The sequence below is a fragment of the Haliotis rubra genome, unplaced genomic scaffold, assembly GCF_003918875.1.
Source record: "Haliotis rubra isolate DU_JTF1 unplaced genomic scaffold, ASM391887v1 Scf743, whole genome shotgun sequence".
NCBI lineage: Eukaryota > Metazoa > Mollusca > Gastropoda > Lepetellida > Haliotidae > Haliotis > Haliotis rubra.
This window is the reverse complement of record NW_025767461.1, coordinates 5,235-15,878: the sequence shown is the minus strand read 5'-3', so window position 1 is coordinate 15,878 and position 10,644 is coordinate 5,235. Positions and strand designations below refer to the sequence as shown.

General features: G+C 39.3%; 1 long non-coding RNA gene across 1 annotated transcript; it reads right to left on the bottom strand.

Annotated features, from left to right (window-relative positions):
- Positions 1-1,901: 1,901 nt before the first annotated feature.
- On the bottom strand, positions 1,902-4,169 carry LOC124259942. The gene is made up of 2 exons (XR_006893967.1): positions 4,059-4,169; positions 1,902-2,350 (listed from the first exon to the last, which is right to left on the bottom strand). It is a non-coding gene; the product is annotated as an uncharacterized LOC124259942 (long non-coding RNA).
- Between the last annotated feature and the right edge of the window lie 6,475 nt (positions 4,170-10,644).

Sequence of the window (10,644 nt, the reverse complement as noted above, 5' to 3'; positions counted from 1 at the left end):
AATCGAGCCTGGATCTTCGGCGTGACGAGACAACACTTTAACCACTAGGCTACCCCACAGTCCCAGTAAGCGTTTCAATAATGTGTAATATGTCTTACCTCTGTTAATTGTCCATTGCATGTACTTTTCCCATGTAACTGTCGGGAGAGGGCTTTAATAAGTTGAATAACTTGTGCCCAATCCCTTTCAATACTGAATAAAATATGTTCAATACAATAATAACAAAAAAGCCAACAACCTAAAATACATAAGCATAAAAGGAGAGCAAGCTGTAATACTATACACAAAGAACTAAGTTAAGCACCCGTTACGTATCTCACGATTGAGTGAGCCCCGATCTTAACCCTTTGAAGCACATCTAGGACATGATTGGTTGTCGTGTGAAGCAAAGGGATCCTCCTGTATAGAAACTGGCCCAATTGGAAGCTGCTTTACACGAGGAATGTGGTAGACTGGCCTTCAGAGGACCAGGGGGCTGACGGGGGATATGAAGAGGAGAGTGCTGGCTGTCATACAGTCACATGGAGGTTACACTCGGTATTGAGCTTGAATCGTGTAATAAACTCAAAATGACATTTTGAAAGTTCACATTCACCAATAAATTCAACATTAAACATTCCAGGGCCATACCTGTACAGAAATGGTTTGTATGAAAATCAGTGGATATTTTTTTTTTTTAAATGGGCAATTATCATCATAAAGTCAATATGGATTCCAATCATTTTGTCGTTTTTTTACGAGTCAAGGGATCATACGGATGAGAAAAACACCATCATGATCACCACGAGATGTTTTACGTGGGTGTTGAAAACCTATCATTACGAAAATACAGAAGGTGCTTAATTAAGTTCTTTGTGTGTGTGTGTGTGTGTGTGTGTGTGTGTGTGTGTGTGTGTATAGATAGATAGATAGATAGATAGATAGATAGATAGATAGATAGATAGACTAGCACAAGTCTATAAGGTATCAAATAATAGTTCAAACGTTAATTTCTAAAAGAACACATCGTCCCTCTAATAGACTGGTGTCCGTATAAGCAAAAAAATGAGAGCATGCTGTACAATAGTGCAATCATTAATATTGTATACTGTAATCAAAATACGAAAGTAATTTTAAAAAACTACAGTAGGAATTCAAACCAACAAAAAGATGACGTGATCCATACACATTGTCGCCATTGCAAGATTCAGGTGTTTACAAACGATCTTTCAAGGATATATATTATACTGTTTTGCAGATGAAATGAATACATCCTTCATTTGTGCAACTAGAAAACGAGGACAATACCTCTGTAAAATATCAAAATTACAATTGTCGATGTCTTTTTTCAAAGTTGATAAATAATATTATATATAGATTGTCAACTGTACTGATTCCCAGCAGAATCTGTCCCCACTGTCCAAATAATGAAGAAGTAATATATCTGTACAATATTAATTGAACAACTTAATCAACATGTGTATTACACAAGAGCGATAGAATTGTCAAAAATAAACGTTAGATCAACATGTCCCTCTCAAAACGTTGTTTGCAAATATGTATTCTTTCAACCTAAACCTTTGCTGAGAACCCTGCCCTTAACTGGATGTGATGAATGAAGGTCAGAATTATATCCCCGCCACCTTCGTGTTTGGAACTACTAACAGGGGACTTGGAATCAGTCAGTGACTAAAAGTCTCTAGGGTACATCACCATATGGTTTCTAATACATTAGTATCTGACATCTTTGAACCTTTTCACATAATTTTGTTTCAAATTCGAACTATATATTTGATGATAGAGAAAAAACCTAGGCATTCTGTGGGTTGATGACACATGGAAGACATCACAATCTATAATATTTCATGTCAATAATGGAAGTAGTCCTGTCCATTAGGGCGTCGCAATTCATAAATATTTACTGCTAAACATTTATTCACATGTGTCCAGCAAAATGTATTCATTGTGCGAATTCATAATAGCACTACATTATATAGTCAAAGAGGAATACAATATCAGACAGTTTACAAGCCAGTTTAGTTAGCAATATCATTAAGAGTTTAGTTCGCCTGCAACAACAGAGATCCAATCTACATGATCGACACCACCACGTGTAATCAGAAGCCAGGAACACCTCTCCTTTGTGCATTTTCCATTTCGTTCAGGTACTCGAGGGCAGTGTCGTCGTTGTCGTTAGCGGATTCCTTGTCTTCTTTGAACTTGAATCTCTTGCAGATGTCGAAATGCAAAATGTAGCAAGGAAGAATGCAGTCCTCCTCGTATATCACAATTTCCTTGCCATAGGGGTCTACATGACAGTCGTATCCAGGCTCTTTGGGGGCTCAAGTTTTAACTTCGGACACCTGAAGGTCTGAAATATCAAGTTGTTGTTTTTATACTTGTTCTTATTTACAACCTGCAATTTCATAACAAGTTTTAAGAATGGTTGTGGGCAATTTCTAGGACCACATAAGTGTGTATGTAAATGCGACATAGTAATTAATCTTTGCTTGACTGGAGTGGATGAATATATAATTAAGTCTAAAGAAGACTTCCGGACTGAGTCAATTTCTTGTAGTGACTTTCTTTATGAGTTGGAGTTTCATATTCAGGAGTTCACATCCGGTGTTTTACAAGTGACACAGTATTGGCATAAGAAATGCAGGAATGTCCCTAAGACAAATTAAACATAATGTTGGGCGCAATCCTTCCATCATTTTAAGACACGTTTACCAATGGTGTTGAAGATCTTCCAAGACCTGGCAGACCCAGCAAGACAACACTTAGAGAGGGATATAGCATTGTTGAAACTTGTTACTCGCTGTTTATGGGACTCAAGCACATCGTTAAAGGTAACGGTGGCTACCAATGAGTGTCATTTCCTATAGGACCGTAAGTAATCGGAAAGTCAGTTACAGAGGTCCAGAAGGCCCATCAAGCGCATGCAACTGTCTCCCTGTTCACAAAGCAGCACCGCTTGCCTGGGTATTCAACGTGTTCGCTGGAATGTTGCACCATAACACCACCATTAAAACTGTACAACCTTCCATGTAAACCATCCTGCCATTATCTGTACATTTGTCCTTCTGATGCCGAGTATGGTTCCTGGTCGTACACACGGTTGGGACAATGGAACACAGTTATGGTTCCCTGCAACATCCAGGAGACGGTTTCCTGTAGGTATCATGGTATGGGGATACATTTCCTTGGGTGTCAAGATGGACCTCATCACCATTCGTGAAGTAACCTTAATAGGCTTCGGTATCAAGTGGAGATCCTTGAGAGGATGTTGTCCCCACGTTTTCTTAGCCATCCTCTAGCCACAATGCCAGGCCTCACAGAGCTGCCACCCAGTTCTTGCCAAGGAATACTGTTGAGACCATTCCGCTGACTAGCCATCAGTCCAGATCTCAAGCCCACTGAGCGTCTGTGGGACATTTTGGGACATTTATGCTGTCGTGTTCGACGGAGAGACCAGATTCTCCAGACTCTCAATGAATCGACAGCTGCCTTGCATGACGAGATGGAACAGGATTCCTCAGAATCAGTATTTGGACCTACAAAGACATTATTCTTCAATTCCATGAAGAAGTTGTGTATGTACTGTACTGACAGTTAGGTCTTCGTAAAAAAGTGAACTTTTGTTATGTTGTTCCATGAATGACTTCATTTGCCAAATCTGTACCATATTTAAATAAACCAGATTATGTCATGGCAGCCTTGGCTATGTTCCTCCTCAACCCTTTCTTTTCACTACAAAGTTCATATGGTATACAACTCTTTGACACATTTTATGCACCAGTTCATTAGATTTGTTCAGTCTGAGAAAATACGGCCGTTGCTGTATAATTTCCATGTGAATATAGGGGTGTCTAGGCTTAATGTATTGAACTGATAAGTCTCTGTTCTGAAGTCGTAATTGTTTACATCTAGGTGTCATGCTGATTATACGTTTCTGATAAATAATCCGATGGCCATTACATCCTAGGCTAATACATCAATGTACGTTTTGACTCATCATGCATGCAATGGTAGACCTGCGCTGAGTCTCGCTGTGTGATACTTGTATGACACTTTACCTTCCCAACATTCAGGACTTGGCACATGATTAACTTGCTGGTCTTCTTCATGTAATTCATCGCAAACCGAGGGTATTCACTGAAGTAGATACCGTTCCCGTACCAACCCACATCAGTTGTCTCGTCGAAGTAGGGGGTGGTCTGGTTCAGAAGGGTGTCAGTTATATTTTTCGATAAAAATGTTGTATTGAACAACGAATAACCAAGCACTATAAAATTCTAGTTCCTAATTTATGATATCGGCAGTTGTCGCAAATTAAAAAACAAACCCAGTGATAACAATCAATTTTAATTGTAGGTATATGCTGTTCATATTTTCTGTTATTTAACTATTCTATAATTAGTCAAAGGATAAGTCATATGTAGGTGTACAGAGTATTTTTCACTATTTTGTATAACAATCTTATTGAACATTGGATGCATAGTAAAAGTTAGAAAGAATGTGAATTGCAGTCTGTGACAATTTATTTTTCTTCTCCAGTATATGAAAATATATAAAAACTATTTGGACTATATAAAATTCTAAGACACGTGGACATTTATATACTGTGATATATCAACAAACATGAACACATTGATCAGGCAGCCAGTATCAGTTTAGGAGAAACAGACAATAGTACATACCAGGCTGACGGAATCCTTCCTTACAAAATACTCTTTATGTTGTCCTCAGACGTCCCATGAAAACAAAGAACGGGAAGGCCGTATGGAAGCGTCTTTAAGGGACATTCTCTCCTGGGCCGCCCTGCACATATGACATATTGTATATACACGATGTAAAATCGATCATTCTCTTTCTACAAATATTTACAAACTTCAGCTCTTGCTCACATGTTGTTATATCCAGGTTACAACATTCATGGTGGATGTATGAAGACATTTTGTAAATTTGACGCATCCCTGACTGAAGTGATGTCCGATTCAAATCTTAAATTTTATTTTTAATGATTTCTTTATTTTTGTTGCACTTATACACAGTGCACGTGCATATAACTGTCTATGTGCTATGTGCTCGTCGTGATTTCTCAGTAGAACAATTGAACATGCTATTGCGTGTGTGTTGTGACACGTGTCGCCTGTGGGACAGGGAAACGCCCACCTTTTCGCGAAGGACTGGTATTACCAGGATTTGAAGGTGATCGATGGATGCATGTTTAAAAACGGTCGGAATTGTACCATCGACTCCTGTTTTGACAGAAATGTCATATGAATAGGAAAAGGTTTTGTCCCACTGATTCATATATAGCACGTGTACGTACCAGTGCATTATTCCCAATATAACTGTGGAATGATACTACTACTGATATTATTTGTAGAAGTAAGTAGTAGCCCATACTTGTTAAAAGATGCGACTAATGGAATGGGGTGGTCAGGCTCGCGGACTTGGTTGACACGTCTCATGAGTATTACAATTGCGATCATAATCACTGGGTTGTCTAGTCCAGGCTTGAGTATTTACAAACCTCCGACACATAATGGAATATTGCTAAGAACGACGAAAAAAAAAAGAACTAACAATGCTTAACATCGACTCACCTGAACATTTTCACCTGCACGGGGTTCACGACGTATTCCACTTTGGTGAGTTGAAAAAATATGCCTGAAGGAAAATAATCGTAAATTATACAGTGGAATCTGTCAAACCCGGACTCTGTGTAATCCGGTTTTATCATAATCCGGCAAAATTGTTCTTAATTTATCATTAAAGCGTGAAGTTGAATTTATGGTGAAAAATCAGGCCATAAAGCGTGAATAAGCGTGAAACATAGCTATCACGCGCAGCGTGCCACCACATGATCAAGGCACGCATCAACATTGCAAGTTTATTGAACAAGCGAGTATGCCGCGATTCACAATCAGCAACATCAGAGTGTCATAGGCGGGCTTTAATGCAGCAGACGAGTACACAGTTTAACGACGGTATCTTCCCATAAGACATACCTCCCAAAACACAGACCGCTTAAAACAACACATTTTGTGGTTGGTTGCATAAGGCTTAATTAAGCTGTACCCTTGATAATAATGGTATGTGCCCATTAGGTATTAACTATAGCTTTATCATGTAATGAATTATGATTTTTAAATTAAGACATATTGCATCAACATACATTTGCCAGATCACATTTACTTGTGACTATTATCAAAAACAATAATTTATATACATGTACCTGTCAAACATATGAGACCAAGCACCATATTATTTTACATCACATGTTTTTCAGTGCACAGATAACACGTATTAGAAAGTCACTTGAACATCATCATTTTCTCCCCTTACACCTTGGCATACAAGTAACCATCTAGAAGGGTGATCGGAAAAAGTCATAGGAAAAACTTCATGTGAAAAAATAACTATTATAAAACATCCTGCTCTCCAGTTATTTAATTTGTTTATACTGAATTTTATAAATACTATTTCACTTTCATCTTCAAATAATCTTAAGTAATAAAAACATCCTGTTCTCCAGTTATTTGCAAAAACGTAGTCAACAACTGTTATAAAACGACCTATTCTCCAGTTATTTATACTTGTATGATCTTGATTTTTTCTTTATGAACATGATGGCCTCGAACATGTAAATAAAAGCTTATTGAGGACCAGCTTGGTATCTTTATGAAATTGTTGATATTACTTTACGCTGACGATACTGTCATATTAGCTGAAACAAGTAATGGATTGCAAAAATCTTTGAATGTGCTTGACCAGTATTGTAAAGAATGGAAACATATTGTGAATTTAGATGTCTGTGATGAAATTCGCCAATATTTCTGTAATCATCCTACTATTGAAAATATTGTTTATTTAATGAAATGGATTTTTCACCACTTAACTCTAAAGTTGCCAAATTTATCAAAACTTTGTTCAATGTTTTTATATGTATTAATATGCTGTATGTTCTCTGTGTGTCACTATATGTGATTTTTAGAATAAAATTTCAGTTCAGTAAAAGGACTGGTAATGTGTTTTTGAGAAGGGCACAGGAGACAGATATGTGTTGTTATTATACTCTGTAGTGACTCTGGGTCAGCTCATTAATTAAATAGGGTTGGACAGCATGGCTCAGCTAATTAGTGTACTCATTGTCTGTCTTTTTGGGAGTGAACTTTAAGGACCCATGTACAACAGACGAGCACTGCTGCAGGTTGCGGTGCCGAGTATGACGTCACACCAAGATGGCGTACAAATCAATCTCTAGAACAGATTTGTGATTGCAACCTACTCTAGCAGACACTTGTTCTGGGGTAGAGTGTCAGCACAGATAATCAGGAATCGTCTTCCACACCACCAGTCATCGAGCCAGACGACCCAACACTGGAAATATTCTGACGCACTTTCATCGTGTTCAACTCTTCACTGCGCTCTGCTGTTGACGAGGTGCCAGCCTACGGTCTGTGTTTCCGGAGGAATGTTACACAGTGTATGTAGTTTACACATTATCATTATGCTGTTGTTCAGTTATATTTTTAACGAAACCCCAAAGTCGCTAAAATTATGATAGTAGGATATTTATATAGCGCACATGTACATGCAACTACAAATGTAGTACATGCTCAATGCGCTTGAGTGTTCCAACTTATCAACGGATGTCTTTTTGTATTGTTTTACCAACTCAACTCCGTGGGGATCATTCAAGTGCCGACAGTTAAGTGCAGCGAGTGATCACAGTCATCCTCAGGGAAGTACCCATTTGCGAAATATTTTGTCCAAAGATACTGCACGTTACTCTACCACAACTAGGTGTATGCACGTGTTCGTGACCTGTATACCATCGACCACCTGACCATCTGATACTGCACGTTACTATACCCACAACTAGGTGTATGCACGTGTTCGTGACCTGTATACCATCTGACCACCTGACCATCTGATACTGCGTTACTATACCCACAACTAGGTGTATGCGCGTGTTCGTGACCTGTATACCATCTGACCACCTGACCATCTGATTACTGCACGTTACTATACCCACAACTAGGTGTATGCGTGTTCGTGACCTGTATACCATCTGACCACCTGACCATCTGATACTGCGTTTACTACCCACAACTAGGTGTATGCACGTGTTCGTGACCTGTATACCATCTGACCACCCTGACCATCTGATGCTGCACGTTATACCCCACAGCTGGGTGTATGCACGTGTTCGTGACCTGTATACCATCTGACCACCTGACCATCTGATACTGCACGTTACTATACCCACAACTAGGTGTATGCGTGTTCGTGACCTGTATACCATCTGACCACCTGACCATCTGATGCTGCACGTTACTATACCCACAACTAGGTGTATGCGTGTTTACGTGACCTGTATACCATCTGACCACCCTGACCATCTGATGCGTTACTATACCCACAACTAGGTGTATGCACGTGTTCGTGACCTGTATACCATCTGACCACCTGACCATCTGATTACTGCACGTTACTATACCCACAACTAGGTGTATGCACGTGTTCGTGACCTGTATACCATCTGACCACCTGACCATCTGTTTCATGTTTTGGATCTATGTAAAACTATTGTTCCACTACAAATGTTACACCTATGCTACTGCACTGTTTCAAATGTTTGTATATCCACCTTTCTGCTGACAACAAACATGTTTTACATATGAAGCATGGCATACTGATAATTTGATGCTATGATCAAAACATCACATGCCTGTATATCTGTATATATGAATCAAGGGATACAGAGAAACTACTGCCTTATGCAAGAGCTTTGTTCATGCATCTGTCTCCCTGAATATGCCAATCAAATGTTCCCACATGTCCACCTTTTGCTGATAAGCGGCATGTTTAGATATGAACTATGACATACTGATGATTTTATGCTATAATACCAAAACATCACGTTTTCATATATACATTTATAAAATAAATTCACTACCATCATTGATGCACGGTTTTGCATAAAGCATAACAATGTTAACAATAAACTATATTACCTATTTTATCTATACTGCCAAACGATATTCACTAGTCAGCCAACCACACTACCTAACAAAATAAATATATAATCAACAAACAACAACGAGGAGACCTGTAGCCACAATATAACTGACTCGCTGAATAATATTAGCAACAATAATGACCAAAAGGTAAAAACATACCTCATAAAATTAATAATGGATCATAAATAACTTACAAAGGCTTAGCTTTAAAGAGATAAGAGAGATAGTTACTACTGCAGAGACTGAATATAAAATCCACGTAACTAAGCGGCCAAATAAACACAATATCAACGTTACATGTATTAACAAACACCACGCTTCGAAACGAACAAACCAACTACACGTGCACCAGGCGCGTACCACGACTCTAGCGTATTACCCTCGCTAAACACTAACTCTGGGACAACTGAATTTACGCCATACGGCCACGCCTCTACCTAAACACTAACCTTAAGACAACTGAATTACATTTCATACGGCCACGCCTCTCACCTAAACACTAACCTTAAGACAACTGGAATTACACCATACGGCCACGCCTCTACCTAAACTACTAACCTTAAGACAACTGGATTACACCATACGGCCGTGCCTCTACCTAAACACTAACCTTAAGGACAACTGAATTACACACCATGCGGCCGCGCCTCCACCTAAACACTAACCCTAGGACAACTGGATTACACCAGCACGGCCCATGCCTCTACTAAACACTAACCCTAGGACAACTGAATTACACCATACAGCCCACGCCTCCACCACTAAACACTAACCCTAGGACAACTGGATTACACCATACGGCCGTATTGCCTCTACCTAAACACTAACCCTGGGACAACTGAGATTACACCATACGGCCACGCCTCCACCTAAACACTAACCCTGGGACAACTGAATTACACCTATACGGCCCACGCCTCTACCTAAAACACTAACCTTAAGACAACTGAATTACACCATACGTACGCCTCTACCTAAACACTTACCTTAAGACAACTGGATTACACCATACGGCCACGCCTCTACCTAAACACTAACCTTAAGACAACTGAATTACACCATACGGCCATTACCTCTACCTAAAACACTAACCCTGGAACAACTGAATTACACCATGCGGCCACGCCTCTACCTAAACTAACCTTAAGACAGCTGGATTACACTATACGGCCACGCCTCTACCTAAACACTAACCCTAGGACAACTGAATTACACCATACGGCCATACCTCCACCTAAACCACGGCAGGATAGCACATGTACCGGATTCTCAACAATCAAATGAAGGGTTACACTCTGCCTTATAATGCTACTTTTTGTTGAGCTCTCCCTCTCTACTTTCACCTTATATGTTGGAACTTTGTACAAGATATAAAAATGGAATTATTTCAACTATAAAAACGTTAATAATGCAAAAGCTAGAGAAACCTGGTTTGGAATTTATGGAAGAAAATGATCCTAATAGACCCATGGAGAGAACAAAACCTAGATGGCAAAGAGATACACATGGAGACGGAAAACCCCCAAATCAAACAGGCAAGACTAGGCTACTTTATCGTTTCCAAAACCTCGAAAGTTTAATTCACGATACCGGTATTGGCGCAGCATATAGGTCTGACATTGGCGCA